The sequence below is a fragment of the Schistocerca piceifrons genome, chromosome 2 (assembly GCF_021461385.2).
Source record: "Schistocerca piceifrons isolate TAMUIC-IGC-003096 chromosome 2, iqSchPice1.1, whole genome shotgun sequence".
Taxonomy (NCBI): Eukaryota; Metazoa; Arthropoda; class Insecta; order Orthoptera; family Acrididae; genus Schistocerca; species Schistocerca piceifrons.
This window is the reverse complement of record NC_060139.1, coordinates 312,125,000-312,134,371: the sequence shown is the minus strand read 5'-3', so window position 1 is coordinate 312,134,371 and position 9,372 is coordinate 312,125,000. Positions and strand designations below refer to the sequence as shown.

At 43.3% G+C, this 9,372-nt stretch overlaps 1 non-coding gene across 1 annotated transcript; it reads right to left on the bottom strand.

Annotated features, from left to right (window-relative positions):
* Window positions 1–1,204: 1,204 nt before the first annotated feature.
* On the bottom strand, window positions 1,205–1,277 carry Trnaa-cgc. The gene has a single exon. It is a non-coding gene; the product is annotated as a tRNA-Ala (tRNA).
* Window positions 1,278–9,372: the final 8,095 nt, after the last annotated feature.

The following is a 9,372-nucleotide window of genomic DNA, read 5'->3' as shown; positions in this document are numbered from 1 at the left end:
GTATGAATAAACTACTGCTATTACTGCGGACTCTTACAGCCTTCTTACAAGGGAACCCTCCATACTGTAAATCCCGGATTTTGATGCGCTTCAGATATGTTGTAGAAGCACTTACCCTGAGTACCTGGATACCCAGTTTTTAGCGACGGCCTTGATTTTTGAGAAAATCGTTTTTGAAGTTCATTGCTAGCTGTGTATACCCATAACATTACATACATTCCGAGCAAGTCAGCGTAGCGCAGCGGTAAAAGTTCACGGCTACCGCGCTGGAGGTACGGTGTTCGAATCCTGCTCCCATATTTTTTTTATATATGCAAGAACCGTCCGGAAATTTGATCCTAACGCTCAAAACGAGTAGACGAATGAACTGGGAAACACAGAAAATGTAGTCGTGTCCTGCACGAAATCGGGAAGTTCACGAAACTGTTGTACGAAGAATTTTTGCGTTCTGTAATTCTTCCGTACGTGGGACAAGTTTTTTTTGTATATTATCGATTCTTGGGAGGGCAAACCGATTCAACTGTACACGATCACCTATTCACTGGAGAAAGGAAAGTGGTCCCACCAAAGTGCACTCGTTATTGCCAGCCTTGCGATGTTTATTTTTATTGACTAATGAAAATCTTCACGAAAATTATTCAGAATGCTCCCGACTCGATGAAAGACAATAGAGACATCGCTTCTAGGGAAGATTCGATAAAATTACATTCGCTAATCCTACATCAATTCAGCGCACCTAATTTTGAAAGCATGATTAGATACCATTGTTTGCAATGAAATTAGCGGATGAAAGATAAATCTTTTTGAATGCAAAAGAGTTGTTTCCCGTATCGCTCTCATCAAGAAACCGTGCTCCTGCAAGACGGTTGCTTTCATAAAATGCGCGTGATGTTGCGAGAATTTGTGCTTTGGTTGTTTCTCTGATAAGTATCACCACAATATTGTGCTGGCATATCAAGCAATGTGGACGATGAAAAATAAGATCTTGTAACATTGTATGACAGAAAAATTAATAACTGAATATATGGAGGAGGAGGAGGATATTAGTGTTTAACGTCCCGTCGACAACGAGGTCATTAGAGACGGAGCGCAAGCTCGGGTTAGGGAAGGATGGGGAAGGAAATCGGCCGTGCCCTTTCAAAGGAACCATCCCGGCATTTGCCTGAAGCGATTTAGGGAAATCACGGGAAAACCTAAATCAGGATGGCCGGAGACGGGATTGAACCGTCGTCCTCCGGAATGCGAGTCCAGTGTGCTAACCACTGCGCCACCTCGCTCGGTAACTGAATATATCTTTATGATTTCGCACACCTTCTGTTTGTTGATATTCTTTGAAATAAATTGAAAAATTCGGTAGATTTTGAAAAAAAAGTACACGAGGGGGATTCGAACACGGTACCTTCCAGCGTGGTAGCCATGAACGTCTACCGCTGCGCTACGCTGGCTTGTTCGGATTGTATTTGATGTTATGGGTATACACAGCGCGCAAATAGATTTTCTCAAAAACCAAGGCCCGTCGCTAAAAAGCCGGATAGTCAGGTACTCAGGGTAAGTGCCTCTACCACGTACTTGAAGCGCATCAAAATCCGTGATATACACACAGTATAGAGGGTCCCCTTGTTAGACCAGAATACAAGTAAGCAACTTTTATGTAAGGGCACTTTGCTTTAGTAATACAAGCAGAGAAGCTCGATGGATTTAAAAATCGCGAACTGATTGGAGATCTGAATGTTGTTGGCTGTTAATGGCGCTCATTCGATCTACAAAACGCGCCATGTGTAAGTTATGTATTACTGCGTTGTGTTCAGTTAGGGAAATACTGTGGTGAGCGCTTTACGCTACTAAACTTCCCCTGGAATATTCATGTTGCGCTTTTCGACGTTCCACAGTAATCCTAGATACGCCCGTCATATAGCGTGCACGAGCTAGTTAATTGGCGAACACACAAAGCCGTATGACGCTCTTGAATATAACCGCTAATTTGAGCCGTATTACAGCGTAGGTCACAGATGGAAGCGTGTGATAAAGTAGCAGCTTTGCGTGAGTAGGGGATTTTCCCTTTATGTGCTGGCGCTAAGTTTAAACCCCAAAGCGCAAGAGCTGACTTTCTCTGTGCTGACTCAATTATGTTTCCTCAAATGCACGAGGGCATTTTATCGCGCCAGATACGAACTGTAGAATTAATACAACGTTCTCGGGAAAGGCGTTCACTGTGAAATAATATTCTAACAAACACGTAGAGACAGGTATCAAAATAGGTGCATAAATGAACACTGAAAATAAAATAGTCATTGCGAAGGTGGAAACTGATGGATAAGCATGTGACATTGACGATCATACAGACTTATGAACACACAAAAAATCACATATAAGTTTTGTTGACAGCTGGCTCTTGAAATATTTAATATAGTTACGCGTTGTCAGCGACATTAGAGCCCATTATGTAACATCACGCGATGATAAATTTCATGAGCACACGAAGAACGTGGTACTTAACGGACTCACGACCAGAGGCAAACTTCGTTTTAACAACATGCTATGTACGGCATTCCAATGATATAACACTAAAAAAAATCAGGCTAATTATTTTGTCAAGTTTTGCATTTCTCTCTGCAGGTAATTTTGTTCCAAATTCTGCAGGGTGAAAACAAACTTCACCAACAAAAATTCGTGATTTGTTCAGGGACACTCAGCATTATTGGTATAAGGGACACGTGGTCTGTAGTGGCTCGTTGCAAGATAAGTGCGTTTCGTTTCATTTTTAGTACCATTTATTTTTGAGTCTTCAATGCACTGAAAAAGTTTGCGCCTCATTTAAGTTTTTTTTTTTTGGGGGGGGGGGGGGAGGGGGATTCAATGTTGTCCCCCTCCTTGAATCTGGGTTACAGACACTTAATTCATTACAAAATCTCGCGCATTCTATTATACTGCAGATTTAGCTTTGCCGAACGGGATGGGGAATATTTTTCATTTCGCAGCCGCTATGTAAATTTAGCTGCTGCCTTGCAATAAAGGTTTTTGAGATCCACCATAGAATAGTGCCGAAATGTTACCCTCATCCTTTCTCAGTCGCTTTCTCGTACAACGCTGATCGAGTTACAGAAAATGATCAGTCCAACAGCCCAGGACTCGAAGTCAGTCACAGATTCGCTGGACACATCTCTTTCCCTTCACAACCGCAAAAAAAAAAATACGGCTGTAACACACTTGGCCAACATCCGTCACCAGTATGCAAAGACACACTTTTCCTTGTCCTACTACACAATTTAAACACAACAGTAGCTCACCTTCTCTTCCTGAGGAAACTAGACCTGTGGTGGCTTGGTGAGAGTATATACATTTGTCCTTGGCAGAGCTATTTTAGTAGGTCCTGTAGGACACACCCATTTCATACTGTTGCTCTCATCGGTGCTTTAACTGTAAACACAGATTTAACAGTCGGCAAGAGAAAAAGTGTTTTCGGCGAAAGGTAAGTGCGAGATTGCAAGATGAAAGGTGTCCACTTCAGGAGTTGACATCTTCTCAAATTTGATGGGTTGCAACACAGCGACTCATGCAGTTATCCCGTTGAGTCCTAGACAGGTCCATCTGCCAATGTGAGGAGTTCTGGGTTCTTTTCCACCTTCGTCTTCTGAATGCTGGCCTTGGGTTACGCTTCACGAAAGCGACACAAAATATAGTTTTTATAAGACACATTATTCAGCTTAAATTATGCCAATCTACATTTAAAAAACTGGAAGCATGAAGGTAATCTAATAAATCCATTAATATGATCCGACATTAAGTTTCGTAAGCCAACGTAAACGGCGACAAAACCGGAGTCGTATAAGTGATTTTTATCTTGTTTCTCCACATTGAAGATCGGTATTTCTTGCCGGTTGTTTTGCGGCAAGATATTCTATTGTTCTTACTTTTCTATTTACAGTTGTTAGTTTCCTGTGTCCCAGTAAAACTGATGTATGGCTAAAAATACGCGGTTCAATGACATTGTGACCACCGCCTGTGTTTGACGTTAACATGCAGTAACTACCCACAGACTGCAGGTGGCAGCACTAACAGTGGAGGGTATATAAAGGGTGTCGGGGGAACACGGAAAACAGTGCAGTCGTTGTCGTAATGCGGAAACTGAGCTGTTTATTTAAATTCAAAAAGGCGTGCGAAGTGTGGAAGCATTTCCGAAATGGCTAAGTTTGTAAACGGTCTGCGTGGCACTGTGGTTAAAGTATGCCGTGCATGGCTAAATAGGCGCTGCACAAAACCGACTCGGAGCCAACTGTAGTGTACCACGGGCCGTAGAGGACTGGGGTGATCGAAGACTGCGGATATATGTAAGGGCGAATAGACGCTCAACTGTCGAACAACTGACCGCACAGATGAACCAAGGGGCAACCAACAGTGTCTCTTCAACGACCGTTAATCGAATGTTGCTGAGCGTGGGTCTCCGAAGCAGCAGGGGCCAGTTTAAAGCCTAGTTTACACGACGACACTAGGTTGCAGGCAACTGCGCTACCGGCCACTGCGCATGCGCGCAACTCGTTGGTGAAACCAAATACTTCCGGCGTGTTCCGACTTTGGCGACACTATTTGCATGAGTTTTGAGGTTATGTGTGTTCGTAGAGTGTAGACAAACTGAAATATGAAGTGGGGAACGGAGAATAATGTTCGCTTTTTGGATATCTATGCTTTGCATAGGTATTTGTGGGATTTCAGTGACGCTGATTACAAAAATAAGCAACATCTTCCTGCTGCCGAGACCGTCATGTGCAATCATAACATAGATGGTTTGACAATATCTGAGCTGCAGTGCAAAATTTGAGTTAGGAGCACATTTACAGCTGAATTAAGAAAAATACAAGCAAGTGTAATTCTAGCTGTGGCAATGCTCTCGTCTACATGAGTAAGATACCATCGTTCGAGCTGGCCAACGATTTGTTAAGGAATATTGTTGACAGGAGGGAAGGCTATACAAATTCAAGAATCCGCATTCTTTATTCAATGTTCATCTATTTAAAACGTCGCTGAAGTGCTCCCCATTCACACATTTAGGATTTTGAAATATTGCCACTGGGAAGATCTATCTTCAAGAGAGTAGTTCGCAAACCATTCTCTTCTTAATGCGGCCTGCTTCGAGTAATTGTTGATAATTTAATAATTACTGTTAATGGTAATAATTATTACTGTTAATGTTAATAATTATTAGTGTTAATGAAGTATCATCATCACCAACTAAAACCGTATATAATAGCATTCCGAGTGTTCTCGATTGTAATGTACACAATATGATGTGTAATTTCAGTTCTGGCGAAAGTGCTTCCTGCATTACAGTACCTGTATTCCTTATCGCATAATTAACTCTATTTAGAAGAAACGTGAACAGTTTCGGTGACATTCTAAGATAATTAAAACAACTTCTTGGATCTTCCATTATAAATTATTTCAGCAGGGGTGCTGAGCAACCGAGCTGACGTCTTTTCTTCATCCAGTCATGAATCTAAACACGTTTCTTCTTCCTTCTTCTTATCTATACAGGGTGTTACCGAAAGGTACGGCCAAACTTTCAGGAAACATTCCTCACACACAAAGAAAGAAAATGTTATGTGGACATGTGTCCGGAAACGCTTACTTGCCATGTTAGAGCTCATTTTATTACTTCTCTTCAAATCACATTAATCATGGAACGGAAACACACAGCAACAGAACGTACCAGCGTGACTTAAAACACTTTGTTACAGGAAATGTTCAAAATGTCCTCCGTTAGCGAGGATACATGCATCCACCCTCCATCGCATGGAATCGCTGATGCAGCCCTGGAGAATGGCGTATTGTATCACAACCGCCCACAATACGAGCACGAAGAGTCCCTTACATTTGGTACCGGGTTTGCGTAGACAAGAGATTTCAAATGCACCCATAAATGAAAGTCAAGAGGGTTGAGGTCAGGAGAGCGTGGAGGCCATGGAATTGGTCCGTCTCTACCAATCCATCGGTCACCGAATCTGTTGTTGAGAAGCGTACGAACACTTCGACTGAAATGTGCAGGAGCTCCATCGTGCACGAACCACATGTTGTGTCGTACTTGTAAAGGCACATGTTCTAGCAGCAAAGGTAGAGTATCCCGTATGAAATCATGATAGCGTGCTCCATTGAGCGTAGGTGGAAGAACATGGGGCTCAATCAAGACATCACCAACAATGCCTGCCCAAACGTTCACAGAAAATCTGTGTTGATAACGTGATTGCAAAATTGCGTGCGGATTCTCATCAGCCCACACATGTCGATTGTGAAAATTTACAATTTGATCACTTTGGAATGAAGCCTCATCCGTAAAGAGAACATTTGCACTGAAATGAGGATTGACACATTGTTGGATGAACCATTCGCAGAAGTGTACCCGTGGAGGTCAGTCAGCTGCTAATAGTGCCTGCCCACGCTGTACATGGTACGGATACAACTGGTTCTCCCGTAGCACTCTCCATACAGTGACGTGGTCAACGTTACCTTGTACAGCAGCAACTTCTCTGACGTTGACATTATGGTTTTCGCCAACTGCACGAAGAATTGCCTCGTCCATTGCAGGTGTCCCCGTCGTTCTAGATCTTCCCCCGTCGCGAGTCATAGGCTGGAATGTTCCGTGCTCCCTAAGACGCCGATCAATTGCTTCAAACGTCTCCCTGTCGGGACACCTTCGTTCTGGAAATCTGTCTCGATACAAACGTACCGCGCCACGGCTATTGCCCCATGCTAATCCATACATCAAATGGGCATCTGCCAACTCCGCATTTGTAAACGTTGCACTGACTGCAAAACCACGTTCGTGATGAACACTAACCTGTTCATGCTACGTACTGATGTGCTTGATGCTAGTACTGTAGAGCAATGGGTCGCATGTCAACAGAAGCACCGAAGTCAACATTACCTTCCTTCAAATGGGCCAATTGGCGGTGAATCGAGGAAGTACAGTACATACTGACGAAACTAAAATGAGCTCTAACATGGAAATTAAGCGTTTCCGGACACATGTCCACATAACATCTTTCCTTTATTTGTGTGTGAGGAATGTTTCCTGAAAGTTAGGCCGTACCTTTTTGTGACACCCTGTAAAAAAATGTATACACACTTCGAAGCGTCATAGAAAATTTATTTCCCGTTCTACAATGTTAAATTTCTGGAAATGGAAAGCTTAAAGTCCAATTGGAAAAATAAATGTACTTTGCAAATGCGATTAATGTTCAAACTGGTGGCACTCAGCATCTATATATTTCTGAGTACCAGTCACCACTGATTCCGTACATCGTACCAAAGTGGCCAATGAGATTTCTGCGCACACCGTCTGAATCTCATTACGAAGTGTGTCCAAGTTACGTGGTTTACGTTTGTACACCTCATCTTTTACTGTGCCCCATTAGAAGAAATCCAGCGGCGTGAGGTCTGGAGAGCGTGGAGGAAACTCGATTGGTCACCTGCGTCCTATCCACTGGCCTGCCACATTGTGATCCAGGTATGCTCGTACGTCCCTATGGTAGTGCGGCGGGGCGCCATCTTGTTGGAAATAAAACTCATCATTACCGTATAATGCACGAATGGCAGGGAATATGGAGTCAGCAAGCATTGTTAGATACGTTTCTCCAGTAACAGTACCTTCAAAGCGGAAAGGCCCAATGAGTCCCCTTGCAGACAAACCACACCACACATTTACACCAGGCAAATTCACAGCCTTTTCAACTGTAATGTGAGGATTACCTTCAGCCCAGAACACACAATTGTGCCTATTGGCAGTTCCATAGAGTTTGAATTGGGCTTCATCCGACCAAATTATGCTACCCATAAATCCTGGTTCCTATCTCACAATCTCCTGAACCCATTCACAAAATTCTAACCTTCGATCTGGATCGTCGTCACTTTGCTGTTGCACCAGCCTTGGAATGTACACACGAAACTTGCCTTTCTTCAGAATGCGTAGCACACTACTAGCACTTAGATTACTCTCACGTGCCGCTTGCCTTGAAGATTTTTGAGGCGAACGCTGAAACAGTTCCAAGACAGCAGTTGTGGAATCATCACTTGTAGCTGTACGAGGTCGCCGTGATCGACCTTTATGCACCTCACACACTGTTCCATGAATTTCGAGTTTTTCTCGTAGACGTGTAATTGTTAACTTTGAAGGTGGTTCTGTACCATACTCACTTCTCCACTGTCTTCGAACCGCAGCTACATTTTCAAACTTCCAGTACCACTTAATTATCTGCTTCCGCGCTTCAAAGCTCAAACGCACGTCCGCCATGTTGCAGTTACTTCCCTGCCACTGTTGCCACCAGTTGTTGAAACATAACATTACTTTCTCACAGATATTTAACCTTGTAGAACGGAAAATAAATTGTCTATGACAGTTCAAAGTGTGTATACATTTTTTTGAAGCACTCGATTCTGCACAACAAGCTTTAACTCCATCACAACCCGCGCGGCGTGCAGCTGCCAAAACTCATTTCAATTTCAGACACGACTCAGAGACCCACAAAACGACGAAACGGAAGTGTATACTGGTGTCACCGTGTCTACTGTCACATGAAACCACTTGCGTGGAACTCATTCCACGCAACGAGTGGCGCAATCCAATGTCGCCGTGTAAACTAGGCTTAATGCGTCCGTGTGACAGCTGTTGACGCGGCTCCATATCGTTGTCGGTACCTTCCAGAAGAGGTCCGCGCTGCAAACGGTGATCAGTCAGACTTTTGACAGTTGGTCACATTAATGTTACTGGACCGTATATATTTTATGAAAAACTTTATTTATTAACTAGTTGGATAAGCACCATTTAACATATGAGGATGTCAGTTGAGGTCATTAACTAAAACAGGATCGCATTCACTATATTAAAAATATAAAAACATGTGCTGTGCTGATACCAATAAAGTACGCTTACTTTATTGGTCAACGTAATTTATCTTCAAAAGTGCGCTGATGAGTCAACAAAGTTATGACCACCTACTTAATAGCGTGTATCTTCTAGCTTTAGAACGCAGGGCAGCGATTCTGCATCGCATGGATAGAGCAAGTCCTTGGTATGTTTCTGGAAGTGTGTAGCACCAGGTGCCTAGAGATAGGTCACGCAGTTCCCCAAAGTTATGGATGCGTAGCCGGCGCCCGATAGCGTTTCAGATGTATTCCATTCGGGTCAGACAGGGCGGATATGGTGGCAAAGATATCAATGTGAGTTCACTAACGCGTTGCACGAAACACTGGCGCACGATTCTGGGCTTTCGACACAGACAGTTGTCCTGTTGGGAGACGCCATTGCTATCGGGGAAGACATTGAGCGTGAAGGGATCAAAGTAGCCCACAGTGGTCGTAATACCTTCGGTCACTACCACAGAT